The following is a 14190-nucleotide window of genomic DNA, read 5'->3' on the forward strand; positions in this document are numbered from 1 at the left end:
CTTTGAGTACATACCTAGAAGTGGAATTACCGGATTATATAGCAATTTTGTGTTTAACTTTGTGAGGAACTGTGAAACTGTTTTTCATAGTGGCTGTACCATTTTACATTCCCATTAGCAGTTTTTCTACATCTTCAACAACATTTTATATTTTGTTTTTATTTAAATTTTAATTTATATTTTGATAATAGCTGTTGTAATGGAGATAAAGTGCAATCTTATTGTGGTTTTGAGTTGGCATTTTTTTTAATGATTAACGATGTTGAACATTTCTCTATGTGTTTATTGGTCATTTGTATATCTTATTTGGTCTGTTTAAATCATTTACCACTTTTTAATTGGGTCGTTGTTGAGTTGTGAAAGTTCTTTATATATTCTGGGTATTAATTTCTTTTCATGGACTTTCCTTACAGTAAGATAAATTCTGATAATAAAATGTAAAAGCTGAAGAAATAAGCTTTTAAAAATAGATTTTTTGGGGGATACCATTTAAGTACCATAAAATTCACCTATTTAAAGTGTAAAATGAAATAATTTTTAGAATATTCACAGAGTCAGGCAACCATCTCCATAATCTGATGTTAGAACATTTTTGTCATTCCCCTAAACAAAACTCACTCCCTTTAGTAGTCACCCATTATACCCTCTCCTCAGTCTTAGGGAACCACTAATCTATTTTCAGTCTTTAGATTTTCTTTTATTGGACATTTTACATAAATAGAATTATAAAATATGTGGTATCTTGTGACTAGCTTCTTTATTTTTATTTTTATTTTTAATAGAGATGGGGTCACGCTATGTTGCCCAGGTTGATGAGCTCAGACTTTTTGGTTCAAGCAATCCCCCAGAATACTGGGGTTACAGGTGTGGGCTACTGCACCTAGCTGACTAACTTCTTTCAAGTTTCATCCATACTGTAACATGTATCAGTACTTTATTTTTATTGTAGAAGAATATTCCATTCTGTGGGTATACTATACAACAATTGTTTACTCATTCATCACTTGATAAGCATTTGAGTTGTTTTATGATGATATTATTATTTGTAATGCTCACATGCTCACATGAGCTTTCATATACAAGTTTTTACATGGACATACTTTTCAGTTTTCTTGTGTGTATATCTGTCAGTGAAATTGTCAGGTCATAGAATAACTTGATGTTCAAAATTATGGAAAATCATTTTCTAAAGTGATTGTACCATTTTACATTTCCACAAGCAGTGTATGACGGTGTCAAGTTCTCCATATCCTTATCTACACTTGGATAGTTTCTGACATTAATTTTAGCCTTTCTATGGGGGACAAAGTGATATCTCTTTTTGGTTTAGATTTACCTTTTCCTAATGTATTGATGTTGTGCATATTTTAATGTACTTCTAGACCACTTTTTTTTTTTTTTTTTTGAGACAAGGTTTTACTTTATTGCCCAGGCTAGAGTGCAGTGGTGCAATCACAGTTTACTACAGACTTAACCTGCTAGGCTGAAGCAACCTTCCTGTCTCAGCCTTCTGCATAACTAGAATTACAACCACATACTAACATACCTGACTTTTTTTTTTTTTTCTTTAGAGATGAGGATTAGCCATGTTGCTGCTCAGGCTGGCCTCAAGCCCTTCGTCTTAAGTGATTCTCCCACCTGGGCTTCCCAGAGTGCTGAGATTACAGGTGTGAGACACTGAGCCTGCCCTCTTGGCTGCTTATATCTTTTTTGGATAACTGTCTATTCAAATCCATTGCCCATTTTACAATTGGGGTATTTTTGTTTTTTATTATTGTTGTTATTTGTATGTTTTAAATAAAAATTCCTTATCAGTTTTATAATGTGGGCTTTTATATTTAGATTGTTGATCCATTTTTAGTTAATATTTGGTCAAAGTGTGAGACAGAGGTCCAGAATAACTCATTTTCATGCGGTTATCTAATTTTGCTAATACTATTTATTGAGAAGACAATTTTCCCCCACAGAAGGGTCTTTGTATTCTTGTCAGAAATCAATCAACCATAGATACATGTTTTCTCTCCTAAAATTTTAATGTTATTCCATTGATCTACATGTTGATATTAATCCCAGTTGCACATTGTTTCAATTACTGTAGCTTTATAGTAAGTTTCCTAATTGGAAAGCGTGACTCTTCCAAATTTGTTTTCCTTTTTCAAGATTGTTTAGAAATCAATCTCTAATTGAGAATCCATATGAATTTTATTATAAACAACTTTTTCATTTCTGCAAAAAACAAGTCATTGTGATTTTGATAAGGAGTTCACTAAATTTTTTATCATTTTGGGTAGCACTGCCATCTTAAAAATATTTTTGAATCCATGAACATGGGTTGTCTTTTCATTTATCTGTTAATTTCTTGCAGCAATATTTTAAAGATTTTGGAACACAAATTCTCTTAATGTAGCGTACTGTTTTTGATTGATTTCTATAAGTCGAACCATTCTTGTTTTTCTGAAATAAATTCTACTTAGTCATGCTGTATAGTACTTTTAATATGCTGTAGAACTTAGTTTGCTAGTTTTTTTGTGGAAGATATTTGTATCTATGTTCATATGGCATATATTGGTCAATAGCTTTTTCTTTTTATAGTGTGTTTAATAGCTTTGCTATCAGAATAATTCTGGCCTTATAGCATGAATTGAGTTAGAAAGTGCTTCCAGCCCCAGGCATAGTGCCTTATGCCTGTAGTTCCAGTAATTTGGAAGGCTGAGGTAGAAGGCTCCTTTAAACTCAGGAGTTGGAGACAAGCCTGGGCAACATAGTGAGACCCTATTGCTACAAAAAAAGCTAATAAAAACATTAGGATTGTCTCTGTCACCCAGGCTGGAGGGCAGTGGCAGTATCACAGCTCACTGCAGCCTCTACCTCCTGGGCTCCAGCAATTCTCCCAGATCATCCGCCTGAGTAGCTGGGACTATAGACATGCCCCAACATGCCCAGCTAATTTTTTAAAATCAAATTTGAGAAGTTTTCATCAATACTTTTTTCAAATATTATTCTGCATTTTGACCTTATTCTCTTATTTTTGTTGCTCTCATATGCTGTGTATGTTGGGATGCTTAATGATATCTCACATGTCTCTGAGGCTCTGCTTACTTTTCTTCATTTGTTTTATCTTTGTTCTGCAGACTGTCCTCAACTAACCCATTTTCAAGTTCATTGGTTGTTTATTCTGCCAATGAGGAACTGCTGTTAAATCCTGCTAGTGAATTTTTCACTTTAGATACTGCATTTTTTCACATTAGAATTCTTCTTTAGTTATTTTTTATATATTCTTTATCTTTATTGACATTATTTACTTGGTAAGACATCATTGATATATTTCCCTTTATTTTTTAGACATCATTTTTTAATCTCTTCAATAACTGATTTTAAAGTCTTTATTTAGTAAGTCTAACACTTGGGACCCATTAGGAATGATTCCTATTGGTTGCTGTTTTTTGTTGTTGTTGTTTTGTTTTGTGTATTGGTAACATTTTTCTTTTACTGCCTCATATTTTTATTTTTCTTATTGAAAACTGGACATTTTAGGTACTATAGGGTCGAAATCCAGATTTCCTCATGTCTTTATAGATTATTACTGTTGATTTTTTTCTTGTCATTGTTTTTGTTGCTACTGTTTATTTGCTTGGTACTTTCCTAGGTTAATTCTTTAAAATCCTTTATTCCTTGTATTGTGTAGCTGCTGAAGTATCTGCTCAATTATTTTAGTGACGATCTGAGTGAGATGGTCAGAATCTTCATTAGATTCTTTGAAGCATTATAGCCTCAACTTCTTTTGTTAAGGGGATTCTGTATGTTTGTGTTAGGACATACCTTCTATTATGAAGCAGTTCCAAATTCTACTTAGTCTTTTTTGTCTGCTTTTGCAAAGCCTCAATTTTAACCAGCAATAATAGATTCAGATGCTTTTTTTCAGTATGTGTATATCCCTGCATGTATGTGCTGTCTTCTGGAACACTAGAAATATGTCAGAACTTTTCAAAGCCTCTCATGGACATCTTTTTCCACAGATCTTCCTTTTATATCTTGGTCATGCTCTTGTTTGTACCAACTAGTATTTTCAGCTTTAGGAAGTTGAGATGTTAAACAACTGTCTTTGAATCTTTCAACAAATTCCCTGAGAATAGGATTTTCCCACAGAGTAAGCTCCAAATCAGGTCAAATAATAACATCTGGCAAATGAAGCTTTTCCAAGGAGCTGTGAGAACGAGTTGAGTAATAACAATACTCTGTGAATAGGCCTTCTTTAGGAAGTCCAAACTCATCTGCTCCTTCCAGTGCCTGTAATACTACTGTTTTTCAGATTAGTGTTTGCAATCTATTTTCTTTTTTAATTGGCAGCTACCAGTTTTCAAGGAAACTATAGAATTAGGGAGTTCGGAATGGGAATAGGTAAAATCAGAACATCATAAACTCCACTGTTCTTACCTTCGTTCTGCAACTTTTCTTGAATAAATATCCCTGAGGTTGTCGCAAGCCATTGATTAATTTCAAAAGTTTCAAAAAGTTAATTTTGACCACTTTCTACTAGTGTTCTTGTTGGTTTTATGTAAGGACTTATTTGTAGCCATTCTTCCTCTGCTTTTCTGAATGTAAATACTTTGTTTTTGACAGCTTTTCAAGGCTTGCCAAGACTCAGTAAACTATTAAATACATATTCCCATGGCTTGCAGAAGAAAGAATCACATAGCGTTTTTAGTTAGAAAGTACAGTTGCAGAATTAGTTTTGCTCAATATGGTCTGTCTACCAGTTTGGCAAATTTTGAGGTATTATAAAAATTGGCTCTTTCCCAGTAACTAAAAAAAAGTCTGATATTTCCTCAAGAAGTTCACGTGAGTTTCCAAGAAACAGCTCCTTGAAAATGTAGCATTTAAATAGGTAGCATTTGCAGTGGTCAAGAACATGGACTCTGGAGTCCAACTGTGTAGATTCAAATCCTAGCTCTGCTGCATGCTGGCAATGTGTCCTCAGCCAAAGCACTTAACATCTCTGTGCCTGCGTATTTTTGTATGTAAAATTCTTACAGTAACCATATCTACTTTATAGTGTTTTTAAAAGATTTAAAAGGGCCAATATTTTTAACATGTCTAAAATATTATCAGGTATATATAAAAACTGCATAAGCATCTCTTACCTAAAACTTAAAATAATGCTATATGTGATTCATAAACTACACACATGGATTTCTATGGTTTGCCAGAAGGAGACAAAAATCTCTGGCCTGTTTGTCGTTCTTTTAACTCTAACAACAAGGAGAATGAATGTGAACTCACCTTTTTTGAATTATTTCAGCACATTAACTGGCTTAAACTAAATGGAAAATTAGGAGGACAATTATATATCTCTTCTGAGACAGAAGGAAGGTGCTAAAAACCTCTATTTTGACTTGATCCTGGAATTTGAGTCTCTCTTTCTGTGCTTTGTACCACAACTTTGAAATAATTATTAAATATACTTAATGAAAGCAAGAATCTCACTGTAACCATCCATGCTATATATTAGCACCTAGAATAGCACATGAAATATGTGTTTTGTCAGTTAAAACATATTTCAAATGAAATAATGATTCAGATTAAATTAGCTAAAATAGTTCTATTTGCAGTTTAATTGTTAAAGATATACAATTGTCTGACTTTAGCCCTGTTTGACTCATTGAGCTAAAAGAGAGACAAATATACAGTCAGGTTTATAGCCATGGTATACACCAAAGTTGTGTTAGGCCGGCTAAAAGTCAAGCAATCATCATTTGGCCCATAAAGTTTTACACCTTAAGTTTCAGCAAAGTATAATTTCTATAGACTCCTATAGTTGAAGCATAGAAAAGTTAGTAAAGTGTACCAAAACCTCAAATAACTTCCACTCTGTTTATTTCCTTCTCTTTAATTATAGGAATTTTGCAAATGTCAAGCCAGATGGGTCTTATACTTTTTAAAAAATGGTATCTCTGAAAAGTATGTAATTAGTTTATAAGCAGTATTTTCTTTCAATTACTCTTTTCATTTACAGAGCAAAAGCTAGGGGTACATTTTTTCATTTTTCTTTGTCATATATACTCAGTTTTGGAAGGAAGCTTCATTTTCTAACTATTATAAACTGCCTCATTTTCCCTATTGTATTTTAAAAAATGAATCAGATTGTTAAAAATATAACAGTATAGAATAAAATTTGTCTTAGACAAGTTTATATTGTCTGTTATTTTAAGAATAAAAATGAAACTTAAACTTTAAACATGTTTGCATGTCTAATCTACTCCATAATAATACCAAAAGTTACATTGCGAGTGAGAATTTTTTGAGATATACTAAATTATCAGTAATACTTAGTTTCTTGATATTCCTTGTAAACTTTTAAAGAAAAATTTATGCTGAAATTAGTTAATATATTCCAAATAAGTTATTATTTTGTGATCATGGTTAAGAAATCCTTTAATGTTATTTTTGGCTTTAAATGTTTTTGATATTTTTAAAGTAACTAAATTTTTTGCCTTATTTCTTTTTATTTCTCTATGATTTTGCATTTAGAATTAAGGATGAACAAAGATTAGTTTTATGCTTTGGGAGGCTGAGGCGGGTGGATCACAAGGTCGAGATATCGAGACCAACCTGGTCAATATGGTGAAACCCCGTCTCTACTAAAAATACAAAAAATTAGCTGAGCATGGTGGCACGTGCCTGTAATCCCAGCTACTCAGGAGGCTGAGGCAGGAGAATTGCCTGAACCCAGGAGGCGGAGGTTGCGGTGAGCCGAGATCGCGCCATTGCACTCCAGCCTGGGTAACAAGAGCGAAACTCCGTCTCAAAAAAAAAAAAAAAAAAAAAAAAAAAAAGATTAGTTTTATGGTTTAACAATACAAAGACTTGTCTTCTTCTTCTTTTTTTAAATTGTGCTTTAGGTTCTGGGGTACATGTGCAGATCATGCAGGATTGTTGCATAGGTACACATGGCAATGTAGCTTGCTGCCTCCATCCCCCTGCCACCTACCTCTGGCATTTCTTCCCACGTTATTCTTCCCCAACCTCACCACCACCCCACTGTCCCTCCCTTGGCCCCCCTGCCAACAGACCCCAGTGTGTGATGCTTCCCTCCCTGTGTCCACGTGTTCTCATTGTTTATCACCTGCCTATGAGTGAGAACATGCCATGTTTGATTTTCTGTTTTTGTGTAAGTTTACTGAGAATGATGGCTTCCAGATTCATCCATGTCCCTACAAAGGACACAAACTCATCATTTTTTACAGCTGCATAGCATTCCATGGTGTATATGTACCACATTTTCCTTGTCCAGTCTATTGTCAATGGGCATTTGGGTTGATTCCAGGTCTTTGCTATTGTAAACAGTGCCACTATAAACATACATGTGCATGTGTCTTTATAATAGAAAGATTTATAATCCTTTGGGTATATACCCAGTAATGCGATTGGGGGGTCAAATGGAATTTCTATTTCTAGGTCCTTGAGGAAGTGCCACACTGTCTTCCACAATGGTTGTACTAATTTACCCTCCCACCGACAGTGTAAAAGTGTTATTTCTCCACATCCTCTCCAGCATCTGTTCTGGCCAGATTTTTTAATGATCTCAATTTGAACTGGTGTGAGATGGTTGGTATCTCAATGTAGTTTTGATTTGCATTTCTCTAATAATCAGTGATGAACATTTTTTCATATGTTTGTTGGCCTCATATATGTCTTCTTTTGAAAAGTGTCTGTTCATATACTTTGCCCACTTGGATGGGTTTTTTTCTTGTAAATCTGTTTTAGTTCTTTGTAGATTCTGTATATTAGCCCTTTGTCTGATGGGTAGATTGCAAAAAAATTTTTTCCCATTCTGTTGGTTGCTGGTTCACTCTAGTGATTGTTTCTTTTGCTGTACAGAAGCTCTGGAGTTTAATTAGGTCCCATTTGTCTATTTTGGCTTTTGTTGCCAATGCTTTTGGTGTTTTAGTCATGAAGTCCTTGCCTGTGCCTATGTCCTGGATAGTTTTGTCTAGGTTTTCTTCTATGGTTTTTATGGTGTTAGGTCTTATGTTTAAGTCTTTAATCCATTTGGAGTTAATTTTAGTGTAAGGTGTCAGGAAGAGGTCCCATTTCTGCTTTCTGCACACTGCTAGCCAGTTTTCCCAACACCATTTATTAAACAGGGAATCCTTTCCCCATTGCTTGTTATTGCCAGTTTTGTCAAAGATCAGATGGTTGTAGATGTGTGGCATTGCCTCCCAGGCCTCTGTTCTGTTCCATTGGTCTTTATCTCTGTTTTGGTACCAGTACCATGCTACTATGCTGTTTTGATTACTATAGCCTTGTAGTATAGTTTGAAATCAGGTAGCCTGATGCCTCCAGCTTTGTTTTTTTTTTTTGTTTTTGTTTTGTTTTGTTTTGTTTTTTTTCTTAGGATTGTCTTAGCTATGCGGGCTCTCTTTTGGGTCCATATGAAGTTTAAGGTGGTTTTTTCCAGTTCTGTGAAGAGGGCCATTGGTAGCTTGATAGGGATAGCATTGAATCCATAAATTACTTTGGGTAGTATGACCATTTTCACAATATTTATTTTTGCTAACCATGAGCATGGAGCATTTCTCCATCTGTTTGTGTCCTCTCTTATTTCTTTGAGCCATGGCTCAAAAGAAATTTTTGTAATTCTCCTTGAAGAGGTCCTTTACATCTTTTGTTAGTTGTATTCCTAGGTATTTTATTCTCTTTGCAGCAATTCTGAATGGAAGTTTGCTCGTGTTTTGGCTCTCTTTTAGTCTGTTACTGGTGTATAGAAATGCTTGTGGTTTCTGCACATTGATTTTTTATGCTGAGACTTTGAGGAAGTTGCTTATCACTTTAAGGAGATTTGGGGCTGAGATGAAAGGGTCTTCTAAATATATAATCACATCATCTGCAAATAGAGATAATTTGGCTTCCACTTTTCCTAATTGAATATCCTTTATTTATTTTTTTTTTTTCTTGCCTAATTGCTCTGGCTAGAACTTCCAAAACTATATTGAATAGGAGTGGTGAGAGAGGGCATCCTTGCCTAGTGCCAGATTTCAAAGGAAATGCTTCTAGTTTTTGCCGATTCAGTATGATATTGGCTGTAGGTTTGTCATAAATAGCTTTTATTGTTTCAAGATATGTTCCTTCAATACCTAGTTTAATGAGAGTTTTTAGCCTAAAAGGCTATCAAATTTTGTTGAATTCCTTCTTTGCATCTATTGAGATAATCAAGTGGTTTTTGTCTTTGGTTCTGTTTATGTGGTGGATTACATTTATAGACTTGCATATGTTGAACCTGCCTTGCATCCCCGGGATGAAGCCTACTTGATTGTGATGGATAAGCTTTTTGATGTGCTGTTGCAATTGGTTTACCAATATTTTATTGAAGATTTTTGCATCTATGTTTGTCATGGATATTGGCCTGAAGTTTTCTTTTTTTTGTTGCGTCTCTGCCGGGTTTTGGTATCAGGTTGATGTTGGTCTCATAAAATGATTTGGGAAGGATTATCTCTTTTTGTATTGTTTGGAATAGTTTCATAAGGAATGGTACCAGCTCCTCTTTGTAAGTCTGGTAGAATTCGGCTGTGAACCCATTTGGACCTACACTTTTTTTGGCTGGTAGGCTATTAATTGCTGCCTCAACTTCAGCCCTTGTTATTGGTCTGTTAAAGGTTTCAACTTCTTCCTGGTTTAGGGTTGGGAGGGTACAAGTGTCTAGGAATTTATCCATTTCTTCCAGGTTTACTGGTTTATGTGCATAGAGTTGTTTGTAGTAATCTCTGATGATATTTTATATTTCTTTGGTATCAATGGTGATGCCCCCTTTATCGTTTTTTATTGCATCTATTTGATTCTTCTCCCTTTTCTTTTTTATTAATATGGCTAGCGGTGTGTTTTGTTGATCTTTTCAAAACACCAGCTCCTTCATTTATTGATTTTTTTGAAGGGTTTTTTTTTTGTGTCTCTATCTCCTTCAGTTCTGCTCTGATCTTAGTTATTTCTTATCCTCTGCTAACTTTTGAGTTTTTTTTTTTTTTAATCTTACTCCTCTAGCTCTTTGAATTTTGATGACAGAGTGTTGATTTTTGATCTTTCCTTGCTTCTCATGTGGACATTTATTGCTGTAAATTTTCCTCTAGACACTACTTTTAATGTGTCCCAGAGATTCTGGTACGTTGTGTCTTCGTTCTTGTTGGTTTCAAAGAACATCTTTATTTCTGCCTTCATTTCATTGTTTATACAGTTGACATTTCAGGATCCAGTTGTTTAGTTTCCATGAAGTTTTGTGGTTCTGAGTTAGTTTTTTAATCCTGAGTTCTAATTTGATTGCCCTGTGGTCTGAAAGACTGTTTGTTATGAGTTTTGTTCTTTTGCATTTGCTAAGGAGTGATTTACTTCCAATTATATGGTCAGTTTTGGAGTAAGTGCAATGTGATGCTGAGAAGAATGTGTATTCTGTGGATTTGGGGTGAAGATTTCTGTACATGTCTATTAGATCTGCTTGGTCCAGTTCTGAGTTCAAGTCCTGAATATCATTGTTAATTTTCTGTCTTATTGATCTGTCTAACATTTACAGCGGAGCGTTAAAGTCCCCCACTATTATTGTGTGTGAGTCTAAGTGTCTTTGTAGGTCACTAATAACTTGCTTTATGTACCTAGGTGCTCCTGTATTGGGTGCATATATGTTTAGTATCATTAGCTCTTCTTGTTGCATTGATCCTTTTACCATTATGTGATGCCCTTCTTAGTCTCTTTTGATTTTTGGTGGTTTAAAGTCCATTTTATCAGAGACTAGGATTGCAACCCATGCTTTGTTTTGCTCTCCATTTGCTTGATAAATTTTCCTCCATCCCTTTATTTTGAGACTATATGTGTCCTTGCATACGAGATGATTTCCTGAATACAGCACAAAAATCAGTCTTGACTTTTTATCCAATTTGCCAGTCTCTATCTTTTGATTGGGGCATTTAGCCCCTTTACATTTAAGGTTAATACTGTTATTTGTGAATTTGATCCGGCCATTTTGACACTAGCTGGATGATTTGCCTGTTAATTGATGCATTTTCTTCGGTGTGTCGATGGTGTTCAGCATTTGATATGTTTTTGGAGTGGCTGGTACTGGTTGTTCCTTTCCTTGTTTAGTGCTTCTTCCGGGAGCTCTTGTAGGGTAGACCTGGTGGTGACAAAATCTCTCAGCAATTTCTTATTCATAAAAGATTTTATTTCTCCTTCACTATGAAGCTTTATTTGGCTGGATATGAAATTCTAGGTTGGAAGTTCTTTTCTTTAAGAATGCTGAATATAGGCCCCTACTCTCTTCTGGCTTGTAAGATTTCTGCCTAGTGATCCGCTATGAGTCTGATGGGCTTCCCTTTGTGGGTAACCCAACTTTTCTCTCTGACTGCCCTAAGCAATTTTTCCTTCATTCAACCCTGGTGAATGAAGATTATGTGCTTTGGGGTTGCTACTCTTGAGGAATATCTTTGTGGTGTTCTCTGCATTTCCTGTACTTGAACCTTGGCCTGCCTTGCTATGTTGGGGAAGTTCTCCTGGATAATATCCTGAGGAGTGTTTTCCAGCTTGGATTCATTCTCTCCATCACATTCAGGTACACCTATCAAACGTAGATTAGGTTCTTCCACATAATCCCATATTTCTTGGAGATTTTGTTCATTTCTTTTTACTCCTTTTTCTCTAAACTCGCCTTCTTGTTTTATTTCGTTGAGTTGATCTTCAATCTCTGATATCCTTTCTTCTGCTTGGTCGATTCAGCTATTGAAACGTGTATAGTTTGTGAAGCTCTCGTGTTGTGTTTTTCAGCTGCATCAAGTCATTTATATTCTTCTCTAAGCTGTTATTCTAGTTAGCATTTCATCAAACCTTTTCTCATGGTTCTTAGTTTCTTTGCATTGTGTTAGCACGTGTTCTTTTATCTCTGACAAGTTTGTTATTACCCACCTCTGAAGCTTGTTTCTGTCAATTCATCAGATTCATTCTCCATCCATCTTTGATCCCTAGCTTGTGAGGAGTTGTCATCTTTGGAGGAGGAGAGGCATTTTGGTTTTTGGTGTTTTCATCCTTTTTGTGTTGGTTTCTTCCTATCATAGTGGCTTTATCTAACTGTGGTCTTTGTAGTTGGTGTTTTGGATGGGGTGTCTGAGTGGATATCCTTTTTGTTGCTGTTGAAGCTATTTCTTTCTATTTCTTAGTTTTCCTTCTAACAGTCAGGCCTCTCTGCTGTAGGACTGCTGGAGGTCCACTCCAGACCCTGCTTGCCTGGGGAATCACACTCAGGGCCTGCAGAACAGTAAGGGTTGCTGCCGGTTTCCTCTTCTGTTATCTTTGTCTCAGAAGGGTACCTGCCTGATATCAGCCTGAGCTCTCCTTTATGAGGTATCTCTGCATATATGGCCGTCAGGGAGCTTCTTAAGGAGACAATCTGTCCCTTATAGGATCTCAAGTGCTGTGCTGGTAGCTCCACTGTTCCATGCAGAGCTGAAGGGATGGCACATTTAAGTCTGCTGCAGTGGAACTTATAACTGACTCTTTTCCCAGGTGCTCTGTCCTAGGAAGTAGGGCTTTATTTAAAAGTTCCTGATGTGCTGCTGCCTTTTTTCATAGATTCCCCTCTGTGTTTTTCTTTCTGGGAACTGCACTCCAGAGCTGTTACTATTCGGCTATCTTAGATCCTCCTCCGACAATTTGATTTTAAACCTAACGACATTATATGTTTGGAACCGATTTTTTCATTAATAACATGAATTTTCTGTTTCTATCAGTGATAACTCTCCATGCTTTGCTAATAAGCAGATATCTTTCTGCTGATTTGTACATCTGTTGTGACATATTTTTCTCATTCAAATAAGATTTATTTATTTATTTTAACTTATAAGTACAGGGGTAGATGTTCAGGTTTGTTTGTAGGTTAACTTTTGTGCTAGGGGTTTGGTGTTCAGATTATTCTGTCACCCAGGTAATAAGCATAGTACCCAACTGGTATTTTTTTTATCCTTTCCTTCCTCCTATCCTAAACCTCCTTATGTAGGCCCTAGTGTCTTTTGTTCCCATCTTTGTGTCCATGTGTTCTCATTATTTAGCTCCCACTTATAAGTGAGAATACGTGGTATTTGGTTTTCTGTTTCTGCATTACTTTGCTAAGAATCTTGGCCTCTAGCTCTATCTGTGTTGCTGCAAAGAACATTATCTCATTCTTTTTATGACTACGTAGTTTTCTGTGGTATATATGAAACACATTTTCTTTTTTCTGTCTAAAACTGGTGAGTATTCAGGTCCATATTCTGACATACTTTGAAAGAGGATCTCTTTATAACCTCCTTCTTTGTTTTCTTCCCCTGTAACACTAGCACTCTGGTCTTAAGATTTTTTACTAGATTTCTAACAAGTTTTGTTACTATTACAAATGTTATCTTTAATAAATTATTGTTACTCTTTGATTGTTGTTGACATAAAGGAATACTATTGATTTCAGTATAAATGTTTTATTGTCTAGTGACCTCATGTCTAGCAAATGTGTGTTCTAAAATTTGTCTTAAATTCTAAAGATTTTTATTTTAAGCCTGCTGGATTTTCTTTGTGAAGAGTTGTATTATTTTGAAATAAGGATAGTTTATGCTTCTCTGAAATTTTTAATTTTTTTTTCCTTTTATGTCATTGAATATATTAGCTAGGATTTTTAGAACAAGTTTAAACTGAGGCTGTGATAATTACTATGCTTAATGTTTTTGCAGGTATTTCATAAGTATTAGGCAAGGAGATTTTTTAATACTCTTGATTTGTTCAGATTCATTTCTTAAACCATAAACGAGTGATCATTATCATCAAATATTTATCTGCATATATTTACAAGATATGGTAGCTTTTATTCCTTGATAATCTCATGTATTTAATGATTTTATAATTAAAATATTTAAACAATTTTAATAACTATGATTGTATAGAGAAAAACCCACAAACTTTTTTTCTAAATTCGTATTCAGTGCAGGATGTTTCTGTGAACAGATACGTAGGTATTTTTCCTCAGATGGTACAATTTTATGGCACCAGATGCCCTACAATTTAACTGAGTTTTGTCATTATCTCTTTTGAGTAACCTCAGATCCCACAGCTTAAGGCTTCAGCCTTATAAGATTGCCCTCCACTTCAGATGCCAATCACAAGTCCAGTTTGTTACTTGTGTTTCTGAATGAA

At 35.1% G+C, this 14190-nt stretch overlaps 1 long non-coding RNA gene across 2 annotated transcripts in view; it reads left to right on the top strand.

Moving 5' to 3' along the window:
* The window catches only part of LOC141581655 (uncharacterized), a 312920-nt gene that overhangs the window by 111027 nt on the left and 187703 nt on the right, over positions 1-14190 (top strand). The gene's annotated exons all lie outside the window — the stretch shown is intronic.

This window comes from Saimiri boliviensis, chromosome 16 (genome assembly GCF_048565385.1).
Source record: "Saimiri boliviensis isolate mSaiBol1 chromosome 16, mSaiBol1.pri, whole genome shotgun sequence".
NCBI lineage: Eukaryota > Metazoa > Chordata > Mammalia > Primates > Cebidae > Saimiri > Saimiri boliviensis.